Source organism: Miscanthus floridulus, chromosome 16, assembly GCF_019320115.1.
Source record: "Miscanthus floridulus cultivar M001 chromosome 16, ASM1932011v1, whole genome shotgun sequence".
In the NCBI taxonomy this organism is placed as follows: Eukaryota; Viridiplantae; Streptophyta; class Magnoliopsida; order Poales; family Poaceae; genus Miscanthus; species Miscanthus floridulus.
This window is the reverse complement of record NC_089595.1, coordinates 99453442-99478452: the sequence shown is the minus strand read 5'-3', so window position 1 is coordinate 99478452 and position 25011 is coordinate 99453442. Positions and strand designations below refer to the sequence as shown.

Sequence of the window (25011 nt, the reverse complement as noted above, 5' to 3'; positions counted from 1 at the left end):
TGTCCCATCGGAGGCTCGAAAAAGGAGAGAGTTATGCGCGACCCATCATGCGTGTTGAGGAGCATGTGACCCCACCCGTGCCCACCACTGGCCACGGCCGCAAGCACCCTGCCGCCTTGTTGCCCCGCCTGTCGTGTGCCCCTGCCCTTCGCTAACCCGTCGTCTTCATTATTGGTCGCTGAAGAGCCTCCCCCGCCCCTGCCCCACCCTAACCGCTGCCTCCACCATCACCACCACGGCCGGTGGCACTCCACTGCCTCGCCACCCCGCCCACCAACCGTCACCCACCGCTGGGCCAACCTGCTGCCAGGGATCTAGAGTAGGGAAGAGTTCCAAACCCTACATGCCTCTGGTGAGCCGGGGGCGCCGCTGGTGCGACGGTCGTGCAGTGCTGCAAATCCAGCACGACCGTCGTGCGTTAGAGTTTTCGCTCGAAAAAAGCACAAATGTGCAGTTGCGGCACAACTAAGACCCTTTGTCGGACGAAAATCAGAAACCAAATGTACCGGTGTTACACAAATCGAATAGGCATCGCAAGATGAAACTGAGGCGTGGAAATGGATACATCACCTTCCGGCTTCCGCCGACGGCAGGCAGCTGGAATGAACAGCATGTGAGTTGGGTTGTCATGACTGGCGTCATTTGCGGTGAGCTGTCCGTCTCTGTGCGTAGGTGGCAGCCGCAACCCTACGACGGCACTGCCCCATCTCCTCAAGGGCCCAACCCAACCCAGTAGGAGACGAAGGCGAGATTGATTGACTACATCGAGGAGGGAGGGGCGGGGCCAGACTGGGAGCTGCGATGATTGGCAACCCAGGAGGCGAAGGCGGGAACAGTTGGCCAATATTCTTGCGGCCTGAATGGAGGCATCTAATAACAATGACGAAACATGAAGCCACGAGAACTAGGACGAGTGCTAGGTCCGTGCCGAGCTGAGGAGGATCCATGAGTAGTAGACCTCTTGCAGCGTACACTCCTAACTAATTAAGGAAGAAGGAACTGTACCTTGCTGCTACAAAATACAAGGAGCTGTCTATCCAACAACCAAGTGTCAAGCACCCGTTTTTTTCACTGTTCTTCTTCCTCCTCACCCCCGTTCGCCACGGCCACGGCGGCCTCCTTCCACCCCCTCCCCTCTCCTCCTTCCGCGTGGCGAGCTCCAACCATGGGTGCCTCCGCCCCAACCTGGCCCGGCTGCCTCCACCGTCCCAGGACTCGAACGCCGCCCTTCCACCGTCCCCACTACCTGGCTGGCCTGTCTCCCCCGATTTCCCCTTCCAAGGCTGCTAGATTTGGAGATGAAGAGGGGGATAGTCGCCAGATTTGGAGAAGAATGAGAGGGAGAGAAACAACTGAGTGTTGTTTAGCCTTTCTTCATATATATAACTAGATGATACCCCGTGCGTTGCTGTGGAAATTTTATAACGTTGTACGTAGGAGAAAACATGTCATTTTTAGCAACTATTAGACACTTTCCTTCATGTAGAGAAAAATGCACATATATACTATATGCAATATTCCTTGGCTTCTTCATGAATGTAGCTAAAAATTTTAATAGAAAACAATGATTCAAGCCTGATAAAGCATTTATTGACCAAACATTATATATCTCCTTGTCTATACCTAATATTAAAGAGGCAAAATTTTTCTCCACCTATTTTTTGGACCGGTCATCCCTGAACTAACTTTGTGAATATGGAAAACCACCTATAGCCTTTCTCTTTATATAACTAGAAATCCTAATCCAAACAGAAAAAATATAATAATATGAACAACTAGGAATCTTAATCTAATTAGATATCTCCCACTCTGAGTAACTGGAATAGGAATCTTAATCCAAATGCAAAAAGTATAAGAATAGAAATCTAATAAAGAGAAAAGAAGGGTAGAATTTCTTTGTTTCGTTTCTTTTCTATTTTTCTGGTCCGGCCATCCCTTAGCTAACTATGTGAATGTGGAAAACCGTCTATAGCCCTTCTCTTTATATAACCAGGAATCATAATCAAATAGAAAAAATATATAATAATATGGATAGTTAGGAATCTTAATCCAATTAGATCTCTCTGACTCTCTGAGTAAACGAAACAGGAATCTTAATCAAATAAAAAAAAGTATAAGAATAGAAATCTAATAAAGAGAAAAACAGGGTAGAATTTCTTTGTTTCGTTTCTTTTCTGTTCTTTTTTCACTTTTTACCGATTTGTCTGTTTTTACTGGCTCCGAGTACGTGTTGCTTTACGTTCTGATTTGGACGCTTTTCACTTTGGCACTGAATATGTTCTGTTTTTTTCTGTGGCTATTTCCTAGAGTACATTCCAATTTTTGTCATGACTGTTTTCTACTTGACTTCGAGTATGTTCAGATTTTTTTCTCGCGCTTGTTTTTTACACTAGCTCAACTTTTCTGATTTTGTTTCCATTGTTTTTCATGGTTTTCTCCACCTGGTTTTTTCGTGTTCTAATAAATATAATAAGAGTAAAAACAACAATAAATAAGAGACCACAACCATTTTAATCTTTGACTCCTTAAGAAACAAAGATTTTTGCCACTAAATTAATTTAATTTTTGACTCAAACTCATGACCTGTGCTACAACTCACTCTAGTCCAATAATGATATGATATCTTATTTCAATATGTATTGGATCCCGTTGCAATACACGGCCACGTTTGCTAGTAAAGAAAATAGATGTACAAATAAATATGACAAAAAAAAGAGAGAAAGGCATACAACTACTGACGTCCAACATGTAAAAGTGCCTTTGGAGCTTCTCAGGTGGTCGCATATAGCACAATACAGTACTGAAATTGGGTTGGTCTATACATGTGGGCCCCGCTAACAAATAAAAGATCCAACAAATCCCAATCGTCTAGCACCGTCTCTCCGTTCGGGGCACTGCTTTTGCCTATCGTTTCGTCGATGTCATCACCAACCTTCCTCCGGATGGATCAAGCGTGTGCTCTCCGCCCAGACTCCTCCGTCCTCTGCTCCGGCATATCTCAGATCGAGGGCGAACTGTGAAGACACGCGAGGGAGGAGCCACCGTCATAGTGAGCCCCTCATCGATTCCTGTTAAGTAGGACAGCGGCTGATGCTCAAGCTTATGAAGCAGAAGTACATTATGGCCCTGTTGGTTTCACTGAAATTTGGCTTACGCTGATATTTATGTTGATTTATTACGAGAGAAAAATATTGTTCGTTAGTTCGCTGAAAAATACTGCTGAAGTAATGCTGAAGAACATGGACTTTCCAGATCTTCTCGACTTGCAAGAGCCTGTGAAGGCCACCACCACCATTCACCTTGAAGCTTAGGGTGGCGTCGGGCTGTTTGGTGCCGCTTACTGTGTTCTCTCGGTCACCATGAGTGGTGACGCTACGAACATCTGCAACAGATAGGCGGAAGCGGAAAACATTTTCTTACTATATGCTAGCTCGAGGAATGGTTCAGTTTTATAGCGTGTCAACTATCATGGGTGGAGGAAGTGAGAATACGAAGGGAGGTCACAGGATACTAACGTTGAGACGCTGAGATGGTCAAGCAATAGATAGGCGGATCGAGACGATTGGGCTGCAGCTACATGACTTAGAAGTTAGTAACTTGTGGGACCTTTTAATGACGTGGCTTTACGAAATTGCAAAAAAAATATACCAGTGAGATTCTCCTGTTTAGGTACAGAAGATAAGCTGAAGCTCAAAAAAAAAAAAATAGTGAGCTGAGTCAGCAGCACACGAAAGGATGAACGCCGGTGTCCAATCGGACTTGAATCAAGGATGTCGACTGAAAAGGCACCGGGAGCCACGCACGGCACGGAGACACGATTAGTGCAGTAAAAAATTGCCAACAAGAGGGTGAGGTGCGGCCACATGCTCCCAGCTAGCCTTGTTGTTCACTTATTTCCAGCGCAATGGGGCGTTGGGTGCTAAATGATCTCTAGTGGTGCTAGAGAGATAACGACGACAGATAAAACGTCGCCAATCAGTAAACAGTCTCCGACTATGCAAAGAGATGTCCGTACGAGCAACTTGAACAGATTTGATAAAAATAATTGGCTAAGCTCATGATTTAGCCAATCTCTAAAATAGAAACCCCAGCAAAAAAACAGAAAACCCCAACAACCTTTCCAATAGGATGAGGCAAATGGCTAGCAACACATGCAAGCTATATTTAACATGCGAGAATTCCGGAACACATGACTTGCTATTTTAGAAAGCCAGATACTATAGCTATTGGACTCTTTTTTTTTTCAAAGTAGTCAAATATAGATTACACAACATGGATAGCTCTTCTGTTGGAGTTGCTCTAACACCTAACCAAAACTATTCGGAAAAAACAGTAACACCAAATTATGGATCGATGCTAAGTTAAACTATCTTTAGTTTGACCAATTATTTTTACAAAATATACTAATATTTATGATAGCAAATAACTGTCATGAAATACATTTTAATTGTACAAGTATTTAGTAAGAATTATTTTTTAGTGATATTGTTTTCTATAAATATAGTCAAATAATTTGTCTTAGATCAAATTATAATTTTCAAAGTATATCTATTAAGAATTATGATTAATGTATTATTTTCTTTTTGATACGGGGTAGTTCTCTCTTTTTTCTCCCAATATGAATTGCAATCAATATAATATATGGCAGTGATAAGGAAGAGGTAGGAGCTACATGCTTTGTTGTTGCATGTCCCGCTCCCGCATTATCTTTCTGAACTGAAATTACGTGACTATCTCTACGCTACTCTTAAAAAAAGTCTAAGGGAATCCGTTCACAACACTTGTCTCAGCTCCCTTCCCTGTGCCCCGTCCCCACTTGCGAGGAAACGTGTCCACACATGCCTTAACCTTGGTCTGCGATCTTTGCCTCGCACGACAAGATTTGGGATCCAGGCTGCACGTAACCCCGTGTTTTGCAATTGGGATGCCCCTCTCCCGTCCTGCATCCACGCCTCCACGACTCTCCCACAAATTTGTGCCCCATGTGGGCCTACTCTCCTTGCCTCCCTCGGTTGTTCCCGCACACGAGCTACCTCAGCTCGATCCATGTGTTGCTGACACCTCCCTTGTGCACCATGGCAAGGCCCATGCGCGTTCTCGTGATTCATTCCTTTGAGCCTCCTCCTCCTACACCCTCACATAAACACTCCATGCACACCATCCTCCTCTCGTTCGGCATGGCATACCGCTCCTAATTTCAAAACCCTAGCCAACTTGTCGTCCTATACGTCTACTGCTAGCTGCCCATTCTCTCCAAAGTCGTTATCTTTCCCAACTCCACTCTGTCGATATTTCCTGTGCTCAAATGGATAATTTTGCATCTGCACCGAATATCACTGTAGTACTTCACCCGAGAGTATTCCAAAGTATCGTATTTGTATCCTCGGGGAAAGCGTCCTAATTTAATCTAATCTCAAGCATACCTGTTAGCCATTTGACGCTAAATATATACCTGATAGATCAAGTCAAATCCGGTGATCTGTCAAGCGAGGTAATAAAACTTGTGCTGTTTCATTTTATATAGAAAATACTAGCAATTGCAATATATGTTGGTGTCGGTCTGAATCAATGCTTTTTTTAAGCAAAACATGTCCTAAACCACATTGGCAGATTCACAAGCTTTTGTGTAGGCTATAGAAATTGTTTCCTCATGGTATGCTACAGATCGAATTGAAGCACGGAATATGTGAAGGATGATTTAACATGTGCAGTAGTGCATTTCATATTCTCACACACATTATTGCAAATTTAGGTAGGAGATAATTGTTTGTGTCAATTATTTCTTAAGGCCCCATTGTCTGTGTGATCACTGAAATCTTCCAGGTGAAGAATAAGCCAAAGCTATGTATACATCACTGCTTTAGCTCATTAGTCATTTTAAAAACATTGCGTGCAAGCTAAAAAAATTAAAATCAGATAAATGCACTTAAAATCTATTTGTGCTTTGTAGTTTCTACTCAATATTGAAGCTTTTAAGAATCAGGTACCGTGTTCAGTCCATCTAGAAAGAAAAAGGTGTCATATTCATTTTCAATATGTTTTCTCGTTTAGTAACTAGAAGAGTACCTGCATGTTGCTGCGAGGATCACGAATGAATTTGAGTGCATGGTCTGGTATAGTAATATGGACAAAATTATGTTAGGGGATGATGTAGATTGCTGACGGAGACAACTTGCATGGATGGATGATATAGATGACTTACATGTCGAGATAGAATCCATCGAGGGGTTTACAATTGTAAAATCTATATAGATATAAAGATATAGATATAGAGTGCTTCGCATTCTGCCTCTCAGTTTGTTACATGTCATATGCTGGTTGTTTCCTCCGATGGTTATACTTTGCTCAGAACACGTTCGTTTGTGTTCCAATCTAATTTTCATGTGGATAAATTGCTTGTCCACCTTCTATATCAACATACATATATAGAGTTTGTTAGTATATATAGCTAGACAAGTGTACACGTACTCTTTATTTATTTACAAAAGTGCCTACTGCAGTCTGCAAAGGTTCATACTTGCAGGGGTTTCACGACAAGGGTCAAGGCAGACTTAACAGCAGGCGACAGGCCACTAGACTCAACAACTTCAAATGACTCGACGTCTTGGCCCTCCGGCAGCTCCCAATCAAAATGAAATAGCAAATTGGCAAGTGCAAGCTCGGCGAGGCGCATTGCAAAGGCATTGCCGGGGCATCCCCTCCTCCCAGCGCCAAATGGTATGAAGCAGTCACTGCCTCAGATCTGGACATCACTATCAGTTCAAAAACCCCCTTCACTGTCGGATTTTGAACCGACAGTGGCATACCAGCAGTGATGGAGGGTTGACATCACTGTCGGTTCTTAAAAACCGACACTGATCTACAGGAAACAGTGTCGGTTTCTGGCTCCACCCGACAGTGTCTAGTTGAACAGCATTGCCGGTTTGTAGTCCTAACCGACAGTGATGGTTGCTTCAAGAATGTCGGTTCTTGGCTCAAGCCAACAGTGTTGAGCAAGCCTACACTGTCGGTTCATGGTTCAAGCCGGCAGTGTTGAGCTAGCCAACACTGTCGGTTGATGGTTCAAACCGGCAGTGTTGAGCAAGACAACACTGTCGGTTCATGGTTCAAGCCGATAGTGTTTTGCAAGACAACACTGTCAGTTTGTTGATAACCAGCAGTGTTTTGCATGACAACACTGTCGGTTCGTTGCTAACCGGCAGTGATGGCATATTCGCATTTTATTGTTTTATAATTGATTTTAATTTATATTTTTTCGTGAAATCGGGTTTCGCTTTATATACGCTACGTAGACGACAGGTCCATCAATATTAAATATTATAAATGTTACGGTTACAGTTCAAATATTCTTATCCAGATCTCGATCCCTCAAAATAAAAAACAAATGTTATCGGACTTCACAGATCGTGCAATGCTTCTTGGACTTCTTACAATAATCTGGCGAGCCGCTCTGGCCATACTAGTCCTTGTACCTCACGGATTGTGCAATGCAAAATACTCCATCTTTTTCTAATACCTCAGCTAAGATGAATTTTGCGAGCTCCGATAACCTGTATTCCTTGAAATGCTGTCAGAAGTCCTTCTGCTTGCTAAACTGTCCACCATCGAAATCTGACTCTTTATTTTGGAGGACAAAATTCTTGTATAATGTCCCCTTAAAATTCTTGAAGCATGTCCCCATGATTTCTTTTGTTTTTTTCTTGACTAACTCCCTGGTCATACTCGGTTGGGAAAGTAAAATACTCTGGGATCTTGACATCCCATATGTAATCCTTCTCACTTTCAGGAATCCTCCACGGGTTATCATCTTTTCTAATCCACTTTCTGTACCTAATCAGGATGAAGTCCCTAACAAGTAACCCGATGATAGTCTTGTATTTGGTCAAAGCTATAGGCGGTGAGAGTGGATCCCCGAATTCATCGAACTCAGTAATGTGCCAGTGTGTATTTCTACCAATAGAAATCTTTGACACGCCTCGCTTGGATCTGGCCTTCCTACTACCCGAACCCTCTGGCTCCTCGACCGACGGAGGCTCCTGCTAGAGACACCAAGTAAGCTATAACCCTCTCAATTGATTAGCGTGCGTGGCTACATAGTCATATGATACTAAAGTTACCTGGCCATCTTGGTCATTTTAACCCAGATCGAGCAGGCTGGACGGGGTCCATGGCTGCTCGTTCTCACTGACCTGATTGACACCGTCACCGTTTGTCGGATCATGCGGCTCTACCGTCCAAGCGATATCAGCCGCTTCTTGTTGCCGATCTGTTCTTCGGCGACGGGGTAACATGCGACAATGAGTCATGGCTATGACACGATCGTGGTTAGTTTTGGCCGCGGACAACTACTAATAGCATATGTTCATATATATATAATATGTTTAATGCAAAGTCTAGTAATAAGTCCACATACAACAAAGTCAAATAATAGCATATGTTCACCTAGAACAAATTCATTGTTTGATTGACCACATACAACAAAGTCCACCTACTATTCTATGAAACTAAGCCTACATCAACTTCTAAATAAGAAAAGCGATGACCATAGCCATAAATAAAAGCATGACATCTTTCTAAGACCAAGGAGCATTTATTTTAATCTTCACATCTCCAGCGGGTGGCTTCTCTTCGATCTCCAGTGACAGTGGATGGCCATGGTTTGCATTCATTGGACCATAGTAGGTCGGTTGCCCATGGATTGCAAGGTAGGCCGGATGAGTATAGTAGGCCCTCAAAGCTTCAGCTTCTGTGTTGTATTTTTTGTGCAAATTACCAGGGTAGCGATTGACTTGAGCATAGCAATCTTTCCAGGTTCGATAAATCCCAGACATGTGACCAACATGCACTACATACCATGTCATGGTTGCCTATACATTTAAGTAAATTAGGTTGTCATTCAAACATGATGTATTCTTATACAATTTAATATATTTACGAATAACACACAACCATTGCATAGATAGGAGTGTTTGAAAAACAACTATTCATGTGCCTTAGTAATAGTTGTTAGATGTAGGAAAGATATAAAGAATATTTTTTATTTGTTAAAAACCAAATGATGATTTAGAGAGCCAGTTTAAGACTTTTGAATATACTCCTAGAGATGTCTCAGAGTCTTCAGTCTCACTATAAATCATCCAACCATCGGCGTGAGGTTCTTTCACAAGTATCAGTGCAGCTAAGCATCTTTTCAAATTAGTGATACTTTGATCTAAAACTTACATGGTTGGTAGGGACAAATATGCATCTCATACTATCCCATGAAAGTGACATGCAAAAACTCATAATAAGATAGGATTGTTGAAAAATATTTCTAGTTTAATGCACAAGGCTACATAACTATGTATTACTTGTAATCTTACATAAGTTAATAATTATGCATCTTTATGCTGATAGCATAGAGAATTCCATGACAAGTTTGGACATATATTAGTTCTATAGGTCTAAAGTATATATACTCCATCCTCACATCAAAAAACATTGAGCATTGATGGTACAGTTCCAAAAACATTGAGTATCCGCCTAATGGGAGCGTAGTTGCAATTGCAAGCTACGAGGTGAGGCCAGCCATTGATTTCACATATGTATCCAGCCATGCTCCAATGATGCACAAGATGGTTTCACAGAGAAAATATAAGTTTGTTTCATAGAGAAAATACAAGTACTCTAAAAACAAACTACCATTAACGTTCAGAGAGCAATTTCTGTCAAGTATTACGAGTCCCTACTATGTTTATCCTAGTAACCAAAAATAAAATTATGCTTTTGTTCTTATCAGTATACTGATGAATAGAGCTGAACAACGTGCTACTAAGTAACAATGTACTACTTACTAGCAATACGTCTAGAAACACAAAGAAACAGACAGCACACACTATGTGACAAACCTAGGTTTTAGCATTTACAGCTGCATGATCAAACTATATGACTGCACATACTGTATGATCAAACTGATTCAAGTAAGCAGCTGTAGGACATTTCATCAAACACGTAGCAGGCAGTGAGCCACGCACTCACCGTGGGGGTGTGAAAACAGCTGTCCGCGCGCTCCTGAAGGCCTCAGCTGTGGGATGGACGGTGCGGTGCTCTGGCTTGGGGCAGTGGACGGCGTGGGCGGTGCTCCGACGTGGGGTGGTGCTCCGGCGGCAGGGGGGAGGTTGGCGCGGGGTTGAAATGAATTGAGATAATTTCAACCCACGCCACTTTTATAGCAGTAGCTCATCACTGTCGGTTCTGCTTGTAAACCGATAGTGATGGGGCACATCACTGCCAGATCACTACCCAAATCGGTAGTGATGTGCTATAGCAGTTATGTGTTAAGTTAGGTGTTAAGTAGGATAAGTTTCTATTTTATTTCGAACTCCTCCTACTAGCGTAACGGTTAAGACCCCTAAACTTAGCCCCCGAGATCCGTGTTCAAGTCCCAGATGGGCCAAATTTTTTTTGTTCTATTTTATAAATTATTAATTTATTTCGAGAAATAGCTCATCACTGCCGGTTCTGCTTGTAAACTGATAGTGATGGGGCACATCGGTCACTCCCCAAACCGACAGTGATGTTATGTAGCAGTTAGGTGTTAACTTAGGTGTTAAGTAGGATAAGTTTTCATTTTCTTTCGAACTCCTCCTACTGGCGTGACTGTTAAGACCCCTCAAGTTAGCCCCCGAGATCCGTGTTCGAGTCCCAGGCGGTCTAAAATTTTTTGTTCTATTTTATAATTTTTTAAGCAGCCTAAAGATCAAAAGGAAAAAGTAAATAACCTATGACACACATCTTATACTAGCGCAGCGGTTAAGTCTCTGAACTCTACAGCCCGAGACCCACGCTCGAACCCCGAGGACTGGCATAATTTTTTTATTTTTTATATATCACTGCAGGTTTTTAAAAATAAACCGATAGTGATAATCATTATCACTGTCGGTTTATTCTCATCAATGCCAGTTTTTTAAAACTGACAGTGATGTTTATATATATTAAAAAAATTCTTTTATATACTGAATAAATAGAAGCATATGTATTCTTATGTCGAAATGGCTTGAAATTTTTTTGGCAAGCTTGTACACCCAAATTAAGACCCCACACAGGATCTTAGGTTTTTCTGATCAATTTTTTTTATCTATTATATTTTTCTGTGTGCTGAATGAGACAAAAGAGGGTGAATTTCATCTTGGACCCAATAGATTTTTTCATCTACCTCCACAAAATTCTTATCCCTAGGGCACATTAGAGACTGTGTAAAAGTTTAGCATCATTCTGGATCTTTTCGTGGGTAGACTCAGTTCAACCTATAATTAATCGGTGTCGTCGCGCGGAAATTCAATTAAACCTTAGAAAGTAGCAAACCATTTCTGGAAAATCCCAAATTTGTTGTTTCCTTCACACGTGGCACGTGCAAGTCTAAGAAAAAGTTTGAGACGAATACGACACCGAAATGCCTATGAACCACAGAAACCTTGATAACCTATGTGTATAGTCATGGTTCGATAAAAGGGCACGTGTACCTCTGTGAAGCATGTATACTCCGCCTATGTCGAAATGGCATGAATTTTTTTTGACAAGCATGTACACCAAAATTAAGACCCCACACAGGATATGAGGTTTTTCTGATCTTTTATTTATTTATTATATTTTTCTCTACGCCGAATGAGACAAACGAGGGTGAATTTCATCTTGGACCCAATAGATTTTTTCATCCACCTCCACAAAATTCTTATCCCTAGGGCACATTAGAGCCTGTGTAAAAGTTTGGCACCATTCTGAATCTTTTCATGGGTAGACTCAGTTCAACCTATAATTAAACGGTGTCGTCGCGCGGAAATTCAATTAAACCTCAGAAAGTAGCAAATCATCTCTGAAAAATCCCAAACTTGGTGTTTCCTTCACACGTGACACGTGCAAGCCTGAGAATAATTTTAAGACCAATACGACACCGGAATGTATATTTCTAGTTGTCCAACAAATGTTACACGAATTATATGCATGACAATAATTAAACACATAAAGCCGTACATATTAAAATTAGAACCCAATTAAACTACGATCTTGAAAACATAGCTAAATAAACATTAATTACTATCGGAATCACTACCGGGATCGATCGGGCCACGCAGACTAACATGCCTCTGTAGCCCTATATGGTAATTGATGTCACGGATTATGTATCCGCTTGTATCGATGAAGTCCAATACCCGTATGAGTGCACTCTCTCGTGCCTCACAATACCAAAAGAATGATCGGCCATAGATATAACCTACTGAATGACCACTGCCCCTGTTAGTAATCCTTATGCAGTACTAGCATCCTTCTATAGTGAACTAGCTGAGGTTTCCATTGCAGAAGTCTTAATCGTACCCGAGTTGCTCCGTAGCTTGGTCCAGAACTGCCCACAAGCCATATGCAGCATAGGTAAGGTCCTGGAGCACAATCTGCGTGCGGAGAATGCAGAGAAAAAGAAAAAAAAATAGAGAATGTTATTACAATAAATAACCATGATCGTTCCTTTACCACGTAGTCTTCCCTTGTGACGAAATTCTGGAACTCCGACTCTTTTGATGTCCAGATAATATGTGCACAACTCAATAGCCTTCTCCGTTGACCATCCTTCAACCATGCCCCCTTCTGGCCTGAATCTGTTCCTAATATACCTCCTGAAAACTTTCATCAATCTTTCAAAAAGGAACATCTGATGCAGGTACATTGGGCTAAGGGCTCTAATTTGGTCAACAAGATGAATGAGCAGATGCAATGAGATATCAAAGTAAGTCAGCGGAAAATGCATCTCAAGCCTAACGAGAGTTTCGGCTATGTCCCGCTGTAGCTACTCTAATGTGGACACATCAATGACCTTTTTTGAGATCGCGTTGAAGAACGAGCAAAGCTTTATGATTGGAGCGCGGACCTTTGGGGGGAGGATACCACGCAGGGCAACAGGGAGCAGCTGAGTCATAATGACATGACAGTCATGGGCCTTCATAGGGCCATAGTTGAACTTGAGTTCTCTTATGTTCACTAGCCTCTTCGGGTTCGCACAGTAGCCCATCGGGACTTTGAGTTCGTTGAAGAAAGAAATAAGCACACGCTTTTCTTCCTTCTTCAATGTCCATGACGCAACTGGAAGTTCAAACTAGCCATTCTCTAGCTCCACGGGATGCAGCTCTTTCCTGATTTCCAAGCGTTGCATGTCCAGACGTGTGGCTAGTGAATCATTCCATGCCCCCCCCGGTGTCCATCAAGGTGTTAAGAGTGTTAGCGCACACATTCTTAGTGATGTGCATGTGATTAAGACAGTGGCGTACACTCAAAAATGACCAGTAAGGTAGTTTTCAGAAAACTGATTTTTTCTTCCAAACACTCCCATCAGGCGCTGCTACTGCATTGTCCCCCTTCCCAAGGACAACCTCTAGTTTATTGAGTTCTTGAAGTATCGCAGACCCGTCTCGATATTTTAGAGCTAAGCGTTTCTCAATAGTACTGTTGAAATCTTTTCTATTCCTGCGGTAAGGGTGATCCTTAGGTAGAAACCTACGGTATCCCATATAAACTATCTTTGAGTTATTTGGCAGATTTACCGTATCGGTGTCGTCTAAGCACTCGACACATCCAGTATATCCTTTTGTCTTCTCTCCGGACAACAAACCTCGACCTGGCAGGTCGATGATTGTAGCGATAAGTACTCCCTTGATCGTGACATGTTCCTTTTTGTACTCATCCCAAACATTCGACACACCCTTTTCAAACATCTCCACTAGTTCATCGATCACTGGTTCTAGAAACACATCGATGTCATTCTCAGGTTGTCTTGGCCCTTGGATCAGTAGTGACATCTGGATGTACGACCGCTTCATACAGACCCAAGGTGGAAGGTAGTATATACAGATCGTCACTGGTCAGATGCTATGATTGCTTCTAACCTGGTCGAAAGGATTCACCCCATCTGTGCTCAAAGCAAACCAAAGGTGCCTTATCTCTTCACCGATGTCCTTATAGAATATAGTATTGACAGTCCTCCAATCATGCCCATCGGCGGGGTGCCTCATCATTGTATCTTTCTTACGCTCTTCACCATGCCAGCGCAACAGCTTGGCTGACTTTACATATGCAAACAGCCTATGCATCCGGAGAGCTATAGGGAAATACCAAACGACCTTTACGGGACCTCCTCTGATCTTGGTACCCTCATCTGATGGCCCTTCCTTGTACCGTGGAGCTCCACACTTAGGGCACTTGTCCAAGTCTTTGTATTTTTCTCCACGGTACAATATGCAATCATTGGAACACGCGTAGATTTTATCAACCTCGAGGCCAATGGGGCAGATCATTTGCTTGGCCAAGTATGTCTTTTCTGGTAACTCGTTTTTTTCTAGGAACATTTTCCTTATTATACCTAACAACTGATCGAAGCCTTTATCGCTCAATCCGTTTGTCGATTTGAACTCTAAAAGCATGATGTCGGCTTCTAGTTTGCTCATTGGACAATCCTTATACAATGGTGTTTTACCATCTTGTCTCATTTCTCTAGCTTTCTCAGCTGTCTTTCACTAAGACATCCGGTCTCTACATTACGTAGCAGCTGAGAAATGCCATCGTTATCCTCGTTGTCGTCAGATAGCGTGTTCCTAAACACATTATTAACTGTGGATATAGGTTCCGTGTTAACACCGGGTTCCTCGTCACCATCGTGGATGGCTACGTCAGGCATGTCCACATCATTATCGTTTTCCTGCAGAACATTCCCACCAACCTCGTCATGCATAGTCCATATCGTATAGTTTGGCATGAATCCCCTGGTAATCAAGTGCGATCGTATAGACTCAATTTGACGAAAGTTCCTTTGATTCTTGCAATCTTTGCATAGGCAGAAGACAGAGTTCCCATTCCCAGCATGGGCTTTGGCATCGGTGATAAACTGGCTGACGCCATGCATGTACCGCTTGTCCGTTCGAGACAGATGAATTCACTCTCAATCCATCTCTGCAAAAAAATACTGAGACAATAATTACAAAGAATTAATAAGAAATCGAGCTTCCTGAACAACAATTGTAGCTCGAAAGAACCATTTTTGGAAAACATTATTGTACACTAATTATTGAAAAATTGAAATTGGTAGCCCCGGTCCTGTAAGTTGAAAATCGTAGTAAAAATAATTATTGCATAATATTGAAGAACAACTATTCTACTCTACTTCTAAGAACTAATTATAGCATCACATACTAACAATGATGATCTTGACCACCATGGAATAATTAGCCACGAATTTAAATGTGTTCATAGACACCAACCATTTTGATGATAGATTCACCACATTTTGAGCCTTGCACAAATGTCCAATTGAAAAAGTGATCTCTAGAATGGAGAAAGAACTAGAATAAGAATCAAGCAATGTAGCCATCAAAACGAAGCTAATTAAGCAACTAAATCAAAGGAGTGGATGTTTGTTACTAACCTTAAAGCAAAAAGATCAAGCTATTCTTCAAAATCCAAGCGCTAACTTCATGGTGAAGAGCAGCCGCAACAATGGAGGGAAGGGCCCAAACGCGCGCCTCTATTCTCGGGATGGAAGAGAGGAGAAAGAAGAGGACGGTTGTAGCCTTTTTATGCTGTAGGCTTATCACCGTCGGTTCTTGGCTAGAACCGACAGTGATAGAGCCCAATCACTGCCGGTTTGTGGCTTCAACCGGCAGTGATGAGTGGCCGCCAAAATACTGCCGGTTCAAGCCACAAACCGGCAGTGATGTGGTGCTTTACTGCCGGTTTTAACCCAGCTCTAATCATTTTCTCATTTTCAAGCTCATAACCGACAGTGAAGGTACATCACTACCGATTCTCACAAATCCGGCAGTGACGAGGCCGACAGTGATATCCGGCATCATGCATAAACCTCTCTGGCAGGAACTCCTCAGCGTTCTCCCAAGACTGGCTGTCCCTCCCGATCGCCCATGCATTGATGATGACCCGAGTCTTGGCAGGGATATCATAGCCGTGGAGTTTGGTGTCTTGGATCGATTCACGGGGGATGAGCAGCGGCACCGGTGGATGTAATCGCATGGCTTCTTTGAGGGCTGCCTGCAGTCTGCTCATCCTCCGCAACTGCTCCTCCAAGACTCCTTGTGCCCCTGCAACTTGCCTCACCTCCTCTTGAAGTTTTTCCATCTCTCTTGGGTTCTTGATAAGAAATGCCATTGCCCACTCTATATGGATTTAAATAGCGGGCTATAGCAACGCTATAGCGCCGTTATAGCCTCTAGAGAAAGCTCCCGCTACGCTATTTCTATTTTTTCGCTATGTCATTTATAACCACTATATTATGCTTTAATGTCGCTAAATTGATTAGCTGTGACTTTAAAATAGCGCTGCTATTTCAACTTTAGCTTTTAGAGTGACAATCTACTTATTATATATTTATCTTTTGCTGTTAAGTTGATCTTTTAGAAAATTGAACACTTGAGTCTCACAAATTGTGCTATAATGCCATATTAAATAATATTCCCTAGACTCCTAAAGCCCTGAAAACATATTTGTGTTTAATTTTCACGATTCTTGTGTTTTATGAAATAATTACTTGATTTTTTTATGATTTTCTTAAAAAACCGCTATTTGTCATTGCTCCGCTATAGTTGTGCTATAGCTTTATAGCTTCTAGAAAAAAGATGCCGCTATTTGCAATAGCCCGCTATTTTAAACCTTGCCACTCTATCGCCTTGGAAGTTGTATCGATTCCTCCTACAAACAAGTCCTGCAATATGAAGTTTATATCAGTATAATACACAGCTTTGAAAGTTTGTTGGTACAAATTAGCCCTTAATCCTTAGGACTTACCAGGACGAGTCCCTTGACATCGATCCTGTTTAGCATAAACCCGTCTCCACCCTCCTTCACTGCCGAAAGCAAATCGTCAAGCAGGTCACCGCCAGCCTCGCCGCTATTTTCCAAGCTCTTCTCGTGCGCCTCGAGTGTTCTTTCAAGAACGTCATCAAGCTTGCTTGCCGTCCTCTTTATACTTGCGTCGAGGCCCATCGCCCAGTCCACCCACCGGAGACGTGGGAACATGTCGCTCACCGCGACCGTTTCGAGCAGATCAGCTACCTCTTTCGTCATCGCGCGGAAACTTGGGGGATCCATGCCCCCGAGCTTGTTCCCGAACACCGCCCTCGAGATGACAGTGTAGGTTAAGCTGACGATGAGCTCACTTACGTTGATTCCTCGGCGATTGCCGCTTTGGTCCTCCATGGCGCTCGCCGCGCGGATCCGGGCCACCAACGACGCGACCTCTTCTGCCCGGAAAGCACACAAGGAGTCGACCCGCTTGGCGCTGAGGAGGTGCACGACGGCGATGCGGCGAAGCTGGCGCCACCGCTCCCCGTAGGGGCTGAAGCCGACATCCCTGCAATCGTACAAGATGCCGCGCGCCGTGCGCTGCTGCGGACGGCCACAGAAGACGTGGTCCTGGTTCTTGAGGACCTCCTCGGCCATGGAGGCAGAGGAAATCACTAGAGCGGGCACGGTGCCTAGCCGGAGGAGAAAGATATCGCCATGATGCCGCGCGAGCGCCTGCAGCTTCCGGTGGTGGTATCCCCAGCCTTGCTGGTGCATGTTGCCGGTGATGGGCAGCCCAGGAGGCGAAGGCGGCAGCACTCGGCCAATATCGTTGCGCCCTGACCGGAGGCGTCTAATGATGACGAAACATGAAGCCACGAGAAGTAGGAAGAGGGCTATATAGGTCCGTGCCGAGCTGAGAGGGAGCCATGACTAGCAGACCTTCTGCAGCGTACTACGTACACTCCCAAGTCCCAACCAAGGAAGATCGAAGGAACTACGCTTGTAGTGAGGAAGGCTTCCAACTTCCATGTTGCTGCTGTTGAGTCAAGGCTGCAACATATAGTAAGCTGAAGCTCCAAAAATAGTGAGGCAGCAGCACTCTGAATGCCAATGTCCAATCGGGTCGGGCTTCAATCCTAGGATAGATGGCGACAGCAAGGCACTGGGGAGCCACGCACGGCGCGGTGACACGATTGGTGCAGCCAAAATTGCCAACAAGAGGATGAGGAGCGGACCGGCCACATGCTCCCGGCTTTCGTGTTCACTTATTTCGAGCGCATGTCGATTTGACAAATTGGTTAGCCCATATGCGGCGTTGGGTGCAAAATTATTTCTAGTAGTGCTAGAGAGAAAACGACGACAGATAAAAAGACGCCTACTAATGAGTTTGTCTCCCACACTATGCAAAGAGATATCCGTAATACCTACCAAAACTTGTTTGACAAAATAATAACAACAAATTATATATGCTAAGTCATACATCTTTAGTTTTTACCATTTCTTTAACAAAAAAAATATAATAGTATTTATGATATTAAATAAGTATCGTGAAATATATTTTCATAGTATATCTATTTAGAATTATAATTAGAGCTTTGTATGCTTGGGAGGAACCACCTGTTCCTCTCGTAAACTCTCCCGTATGAGTAAAGGGCAGTTTAGTATTTTTCTTTCTATTCTTCCAGACATATAGATACTCACGAACAGCAAGTAATTTGCCGGCGACGGCCACCCGCCGCCCCGTTAATTCGCCGGAGACCGGCGCTCACTGCCCGTCGTAATCCAACCAAGGGGAATAGGAGTTCGTTGCTGCTCGTGCGCGATCTGCAAGTATGCTGCTGCTCTCCTCGCCACCAACCACATCCCCGTATCTGCAAAAGGCATGCATTCAGCCATTCAGGAAGCAAGCCTGCCTGCAGTGCAGAGACGACGCAAGCACGCAGCAAGCAGGCTCCGTCGGTGGAGCCGATTCATATATCTGGACACGACCTGCGCGGCTGCGCCTAGAATCCGATTGGAGGTGCCGCTGGCCTGCTGACTGCCGCCCGCTGCCGGAGCCCGCCGGAATCCTGCAGTGCGCCCCGGCTGCCGGTTCCTCGCCTCGGCTGCCATCGTTCTGTCTAGAACAGTCGAACTCTGAACCAGGGTTGCGGAGCCCGCCGTCGCTAGGAGAGGGAGGCAGGAAGAGAGCGGTAAAGTTACCTTGCTACCCTTCGAATTTATTTTGAAATTAGTTCCTGACCCATGTATTTTAGGTTCCGACCCACAACTTAAGTTCTTCTCTCTATTTTATAACTATTAGATCTATCTAAATGGATGGCTCTCCTTTTTTACGAGCACCGTAAAATTTCTCTTATAATTAATGATACTCCCTCCGCTCTAAATTGTGAGATGTTTTGGTTTTTTAATACATAGTTTGTTGATAGCCAAAAGTGCCAAAGGAGGTTGAATCTAGATTTTCCAACATAAACAAGCTTAGCTGGTTTCCCAAATCGGCTAAGTTGGTTTTGGCACTTTGTCAAAAGGCGTGATGGACCTGCAATTGTGTTGCTCTTGTCGATACAATCGAAAAATATATATGGATTGTTTAGTCTGGAGTCTGAATGAAGAAAACAGGATTTGAGGGCTTGATCCAACCAGAAACTATCAAGGCCGGTTTCTAAAATCGACCAGGCTAGATTTATCGACTTCTCCAAATTGAAAAATGGATTGCACTATTGCATTCCCCTCGTCGAGATGATTAAAAACATATAAATACCGTCTAATTTAGAGTTCGGATGAAGAAATTATAGCTTCCGCAAGGTTTTGCCCTCGACATGCAAAAACCGGCCTAGCCAATTAGAATAAGTTTCCTACTGGGTTAAAACCACCCTCTCCTATATATTAGAGGATCACGATCTGTTGAGAGAATCCAACGTACTATTGTCAAAAACGCATTTTTACACCTTCCATTCTCTCTTTCTCTCTACTACTTCTCGTCGTTCTTCATTGCTGCTGCATGGTTAGTGGATTAATGACGACGAAGCTATCAGGCCAGTTAGTGGATCAATTCAGATTTTTATGATCTTTGCTTGGCCTTTCAGAACAATTCAGCTTGTTTACAGAGTATAAATGATTCTTACATCACCTTGATTCTTAAAAAGGAGGATGCAACATGTGTGGGGGATTATGGGCCAATTTCTCTACTCATCAATACCTCTACAAAAATCATTACTAAACTTTTTGTTAATAGGCTCCAACAAGTGATGACTGATTTGGTACACACTAATCAGTGTGGTTTCATTCAAACCCATACTATAAAGGACTGCATTGCATGGTCTTTTGAATACCTTCATTTGTGTCATGCTTCTAAGAAAGAGCTCATTATTCTTAATCTGGACTTTGAAAAAGTGTTTGATAAGGTGGAGCACGAGGCTATGCTACTGGTCATGCAACAAATAGGTTTTGGGTTCCTATGGCTCCAATGGATGAGGTCCATTTTCAACAGTGATCTTAAACGGGACTCCTGGGAAAACTTTTCATTGTTAGCATGGTGTCAGGCAAGGAGATCTACTCCCCCATCTACTTTTCATCCTTGCAACTGATCTTCAGTCCCTTTTGAATAAGGTTAAGAATCTTAGACTTCTGAAGTTATCCATCCCTCTTTGGCATAACTTTGATTTCCTGGTTTTACAATATACTGATGACACTTTGATTGTCCTTGAGGGATCAGCACCACAACTCTTCTTCATAAAGAGATTTTCTTAATATCTTTGCTGACTCCACTGGTTTGAAGGTGAATTATTCTAAGAGTGTGATGGTTCCTATCAAAGTTAGTGATGCAAAACCGGAAATTCTAGCCCACACGTTTGGGTGCTAAAAGGGCCTTTCCCTTTTACATATCTAGGCTTACTTTTGGGTGGAAGATTTCTTATCTTTATCAATCATTGTGAAAGAAGGCTTGTCAGCCCAATAACTTTCATCTCCCAAACAGGTTGTTGGAAAGTTCGGTTTCCAGCGATCGAGACAAAGGACAACGAAGGCCTTCGCCCAGCCTTGTGCCCTGGGCGAAGGTATGAGTAATGAAAGGTGGGCCCTAGCCCAATTAGGGTTTCATAAATGTGTATCCCTTTTATACAGAGTTTGAGTCCCCCTTTTATATGGCACTGTTTGCTAGAGCTACACTTTACATTTCCTACCCCTTGTCGGTTACAGAACATTCCCAGAATATTCCTATGCTAATAGAAGCCCCCTGGGGCAGTTTGGCCATCTTCTTCCTCTACCGCCTATGCCTGTTGGGCCATCTTTGATGACTCGTCATCGGCCCATGGCCCAATAATGCCGCCGAGCGGGGGCTTTCCCTAGTTTCGGGGCCTCCGCTTGGGAAGCCTTCGACGGAGCTTCCCGACCTTCACTACTGACGCCCGAGCCATGGCCTTCGCTCATACCACGAGAGCCTCCGCCCCCGACCTCGTCCTGGTGCCTTCGCCGCAGCTTCTCGGCCTTCGCCTCACGTGATCGCCTGAGCGGAGGCCTCTGATTCCTTTCCCTGCACACTGTTCGTAAAACTCGTTAGCTGTTAGTTCTTATTGCTGTTGCGAACTTTGTTCTCCATGACTCATAACTGTGTCCCAACAGTCCCCCTTGAGGGCTTGGTCTGATGCTAGCGAGCCTTGCCCTCAAAACATAGTCCTCAGGCTCTGAGGTGCGGAGGCTTCCCTCTTGGCGTGCCTTGCCCTCAAAACCTAGCTGTCAGGCTCTGAGGCACGGAGGCTCTTGCGCACGCATAGGCTTTTCCCCCCTTTCCCCCTAGGATGCCTGGATCAGACCGTTGTGTTGGTGATGTGTCGCTATTTGATTCGCCACGGTGGTTGTGGAATCGACGTGTTTTTGAACGGACGTGACCGTTGGCCCCGAAAGTCGAAGCGACGTGGCGGGGGCTATATAAGGGTCGGTAGGTGAAGTCTCCTCCCATCCCTATGTGAGCCATCGCTTTCGTTGCTGTTGCTTTCTACAATGTTCCTTTGCGCCTAGTTTTTGCTTAGTTGGTGTTTGCCTTCGCTCCATTTGGGCTGTTGCTGAGTCTTAGAAGTGGCTATGCCTGTCAGTCCTCCTCCATACCAGTCTTCCTTCTTTGGGCCATACCGTCGCCTTCTCGGTGTTAGGTCTAGTGGGTGGTCTGCATGGTTTGAGGAGTGTATGATTGTTAGCGTGGAGGCGTTAGGGCTTGAGGAGAATGTTTCTAGAGTTGAGGCCTCTATTGCTTATCTGATAACCGCTGAGGAGGTACAAGACATGGCTGGCTCATCCAGGACATGGGATTTTGGACCTTCGCTTATGATGAAGGACATGATCGAGGAGTTGCGACAGTTGGGCTGCTTTGGTGATGCTAAGGTGAAGCCTCCGGAGGGGGAGATCATTCCTAAACCAAAGGCCGATGATACCATGGTTTTCAGGGATTTTTTCCTTTGCGGCCTTCGCTTCCCGGCGGCGTGCTTCCTTCGCCAAGTCTTGGAAGCATTTGAGGTACAACTGCATCATCTTACCCCCAATGGTATTGTTACTCTGAGTAAGTTCTGCTGGGCCTGCTTGTCTTATGGCACAGAGCCCGACGTTGGTACTTTCTGTGAGTACTACGAGCTCCAGCGCCAGCCTAAACGAGTTAGCGAAGGCCAAATGGTGGCGCAGTATGGAAGCTGTGCTTTTATGCCATGGAGGAACTAGAAAGGCGAGAAGTTGGAGATCTCCTTTGCTCAGAAGAACAAGTGGTCGAAGGATTGAATGCAATACTAGTTCTATGTGAGGACCGGTGGCATGACATCTACCGGCTTAGACGGGAAGAAGAATACCCACTATCCGTTGGCTTCAGTGATGACTCCAATGAAGCCTCTAACTCAAGGGATCTCGGGTCTAGGGACTAATGAGGGTCGCGAAGCCTATGACAAGGCTTTTGCTCTGGCCTACCGGTACTCTGGAGGCCATGATTTAGTTGAGGAGATGGTGGCGGCTAACTATTAGCCCCTTGGTAGGAACAGGTCTGCCATGGCCATTGAGATGGTCAATCTACCTATTTTTGGCGAAGGTGTTGGGGTTCCATTTCCCCGCTTTGGTTTTGAGAAGGAGGGTCGGGCTACTGAGAAATTAGTGAAGTCCACCGAGGAGTGGGCGTGTGAGATACTTGGCGAAATGTCTGACAGGGAGTATCTGGCGCGCCGAGCCATCGCTGGTACAATGTCGTGGCTTAATAGAGTTTTTGAGGAGTTCAGGGTCCACCACGAGGAACATGATGTTCCTGCGAAGGTGCACAAGTCCATAGAGGAGAAGGCAAGGAAGGCCGCCACCAAGAACGTGACTGCTACGGTGGAGGCAAAGAAAAGAAAAGGTGTTGCTGCGCCTAAGGTCATCACCAAAAGGTGGAAGGCTATGGATGTTTCTGTTGCTGCCTCCGCCAATGATGATGATGAGGTTGCTGAAAATGTTGGCGGAGGCTCTAGCTCCGTTGCTACCGGAACGGGGGGTGAGCGCTCTGCTGCCTCTTTGGATCTTAGTGGCGATGACTTAGTGGACACCGCCCTCCAAGGAATGGGCGGTGGCCTTACTGCTGAACCCTCCATCGTGGCCCCTATGCCCGGCATTTTGGGTGATGAGTCTTCTAACTCTGAGGGCGAAGGTGCTGGTAATGGTGATGCATCTCTACCGAGAAAAGGGGAGGCCGCTAGTACTGACCTTTGTCGTCCTGCGGTCGGTCTCATAGAGGTGTCCGAGGACGAGGTGAAGGCGAGTTCTTCAGTTGCTCCACTCCAAAGCGTGAGGTTTTAGGCCACAGGTCATCACGCCGAGGATGCTAGTGGCTCGAATACTACCCTAAGCCCTTTGCATCCGGTTAAGTTGTCTCTTAGCTTTGTTTTTCCTTGCTGTTTGTGTTTTTCTATTTTATCGGGACTTATTTTGATTTTTTCAGGGGGTTTGACGAAAGCCCTCGGGAACACTAATGAGAACCCTGACAATCCTTTGGGTGTGCACCTCGTTTGGATTGGCTTCAAAGCACCTCCAAGGTCTCCGCTTGGGGGCACGACTCCTCGCCCATCTGGTCTGGGCCTGGATGGCGGCGAAGGTTGTTTTTTGCTTCTTGTTTTCCATTTTTGCACTATATTTTATTTTGGTCTTGCTAATTTTTGGTTGCTATTCCAGGTGCCTTCAACATTACAATAAGTGGGTGGGCGGATGTCCTTGAAGCTGTTTACAATGATATAGGAGGTTGTCTTTCCTATATCTTTTGTTTTCTTGGTTTTTGTCTTACGTTTCTTACGCTTGATTTATTGTTAGGCCGCCTTCGCCACCACTTGAAGAATGTTGACTACTTCAAGTTCCTGCGGATGAACTTGGAGCAGCAATGCGTGGTATGCTTCTTTTTTCATTTTCTTCTTTATTACTCTACAACGCTTGTGGCTAACATTCATCTTGATAGAGCCACTATCTTTCGGAGGCCATCGAGGAACGTGGCACGTGGGAGGTGGTCGGCCGCAACCTAGCCATTGAGGCCTTGAAGAAAGAAGTGGAAACTCTTGAGGCCGAGAAGACTCAGCTTGTAGGGGATGTTGGTGGCCTCCGCACCGCCCAAGCTGAGCTGGAGGAGCTGTAGAAGAAGGTTGATTTGCTAAACAAGGAGGTTGATGGTGCAAAGGCTGCCGAGCAATTAGCTGCTGAGCGTGCCCTGAAGGCTATTGAGATGGCTGATAACCTTCGTAAGGAGGTGGTTGCTGAGAGGGAGTTTGGCGCTGCCTTGAAGGCACAAGTGGACATGCCGTCTAAGCGCCTTGAAGATGCCAAATCTATTGGACTAGCAGCAGCTGAGCTTTATGTGGGTGCCCTTGAGCAATTCGGAGGCTCTACGTCGCCACTGCCCTTTGATCCTTCGGTGTTCAACATCTTCTCTTGGATAAAGGCCAACTTCTTGAAGCTCGCTGACTTTGTTGGCGGCGCTATCGACTTTGGAGCCTTGGCCTCTGCCACCAACCTTTCGAAGATGCTAGCACAGGATGGCTGCCCGCATTCCAAAGACGTGAAGGAAAGAGATCTCAAGGGTCCAGCCGATCTTGGAGCAACTTCACGTGATATCAGAAGGTCGGTGGGACACTTTGTGAAGTTGTTCTGGGTGAAGTTGGGCCGGGTGGAGGCTCGCTCGATGGCGGAGGCGCATCGAGCTAAGGTTAGTTT

The 25011-nt window shown here is 44.6% G+C and overlaps 1 long non-coding RNA gene and 1 pseudogene across 1 annotated transcript; one reads left to right on the top strand and one right to left on the bottom strand.

The window, feature by feature from the left end:
- Window positions 1–6511: 6511 nt before the first annotated feature.
- On the bottom strand, window positions 6512–17743 carry LOC136511108 (cytochrome P450 71A1-like; annotated as a pseudogene).
- A 6037-nt stretch (window positions 17744–23780) lies between these two features.
- LOC136513902 (uncharacterized) lies at window positions 23781–24235 on the top strand. Its single transcript, XR_010773469.1, has 3 exons — window positions 23781–23908; window positions 23986–24051; window positions 24121–24235. It is a non-coding gene; the product is annotated as an uncharacterized lncRNA (long non-coding RNA).
- The last annotated feature ends 776 nt before the right edge of the window (window positions 24236–25011 follow it).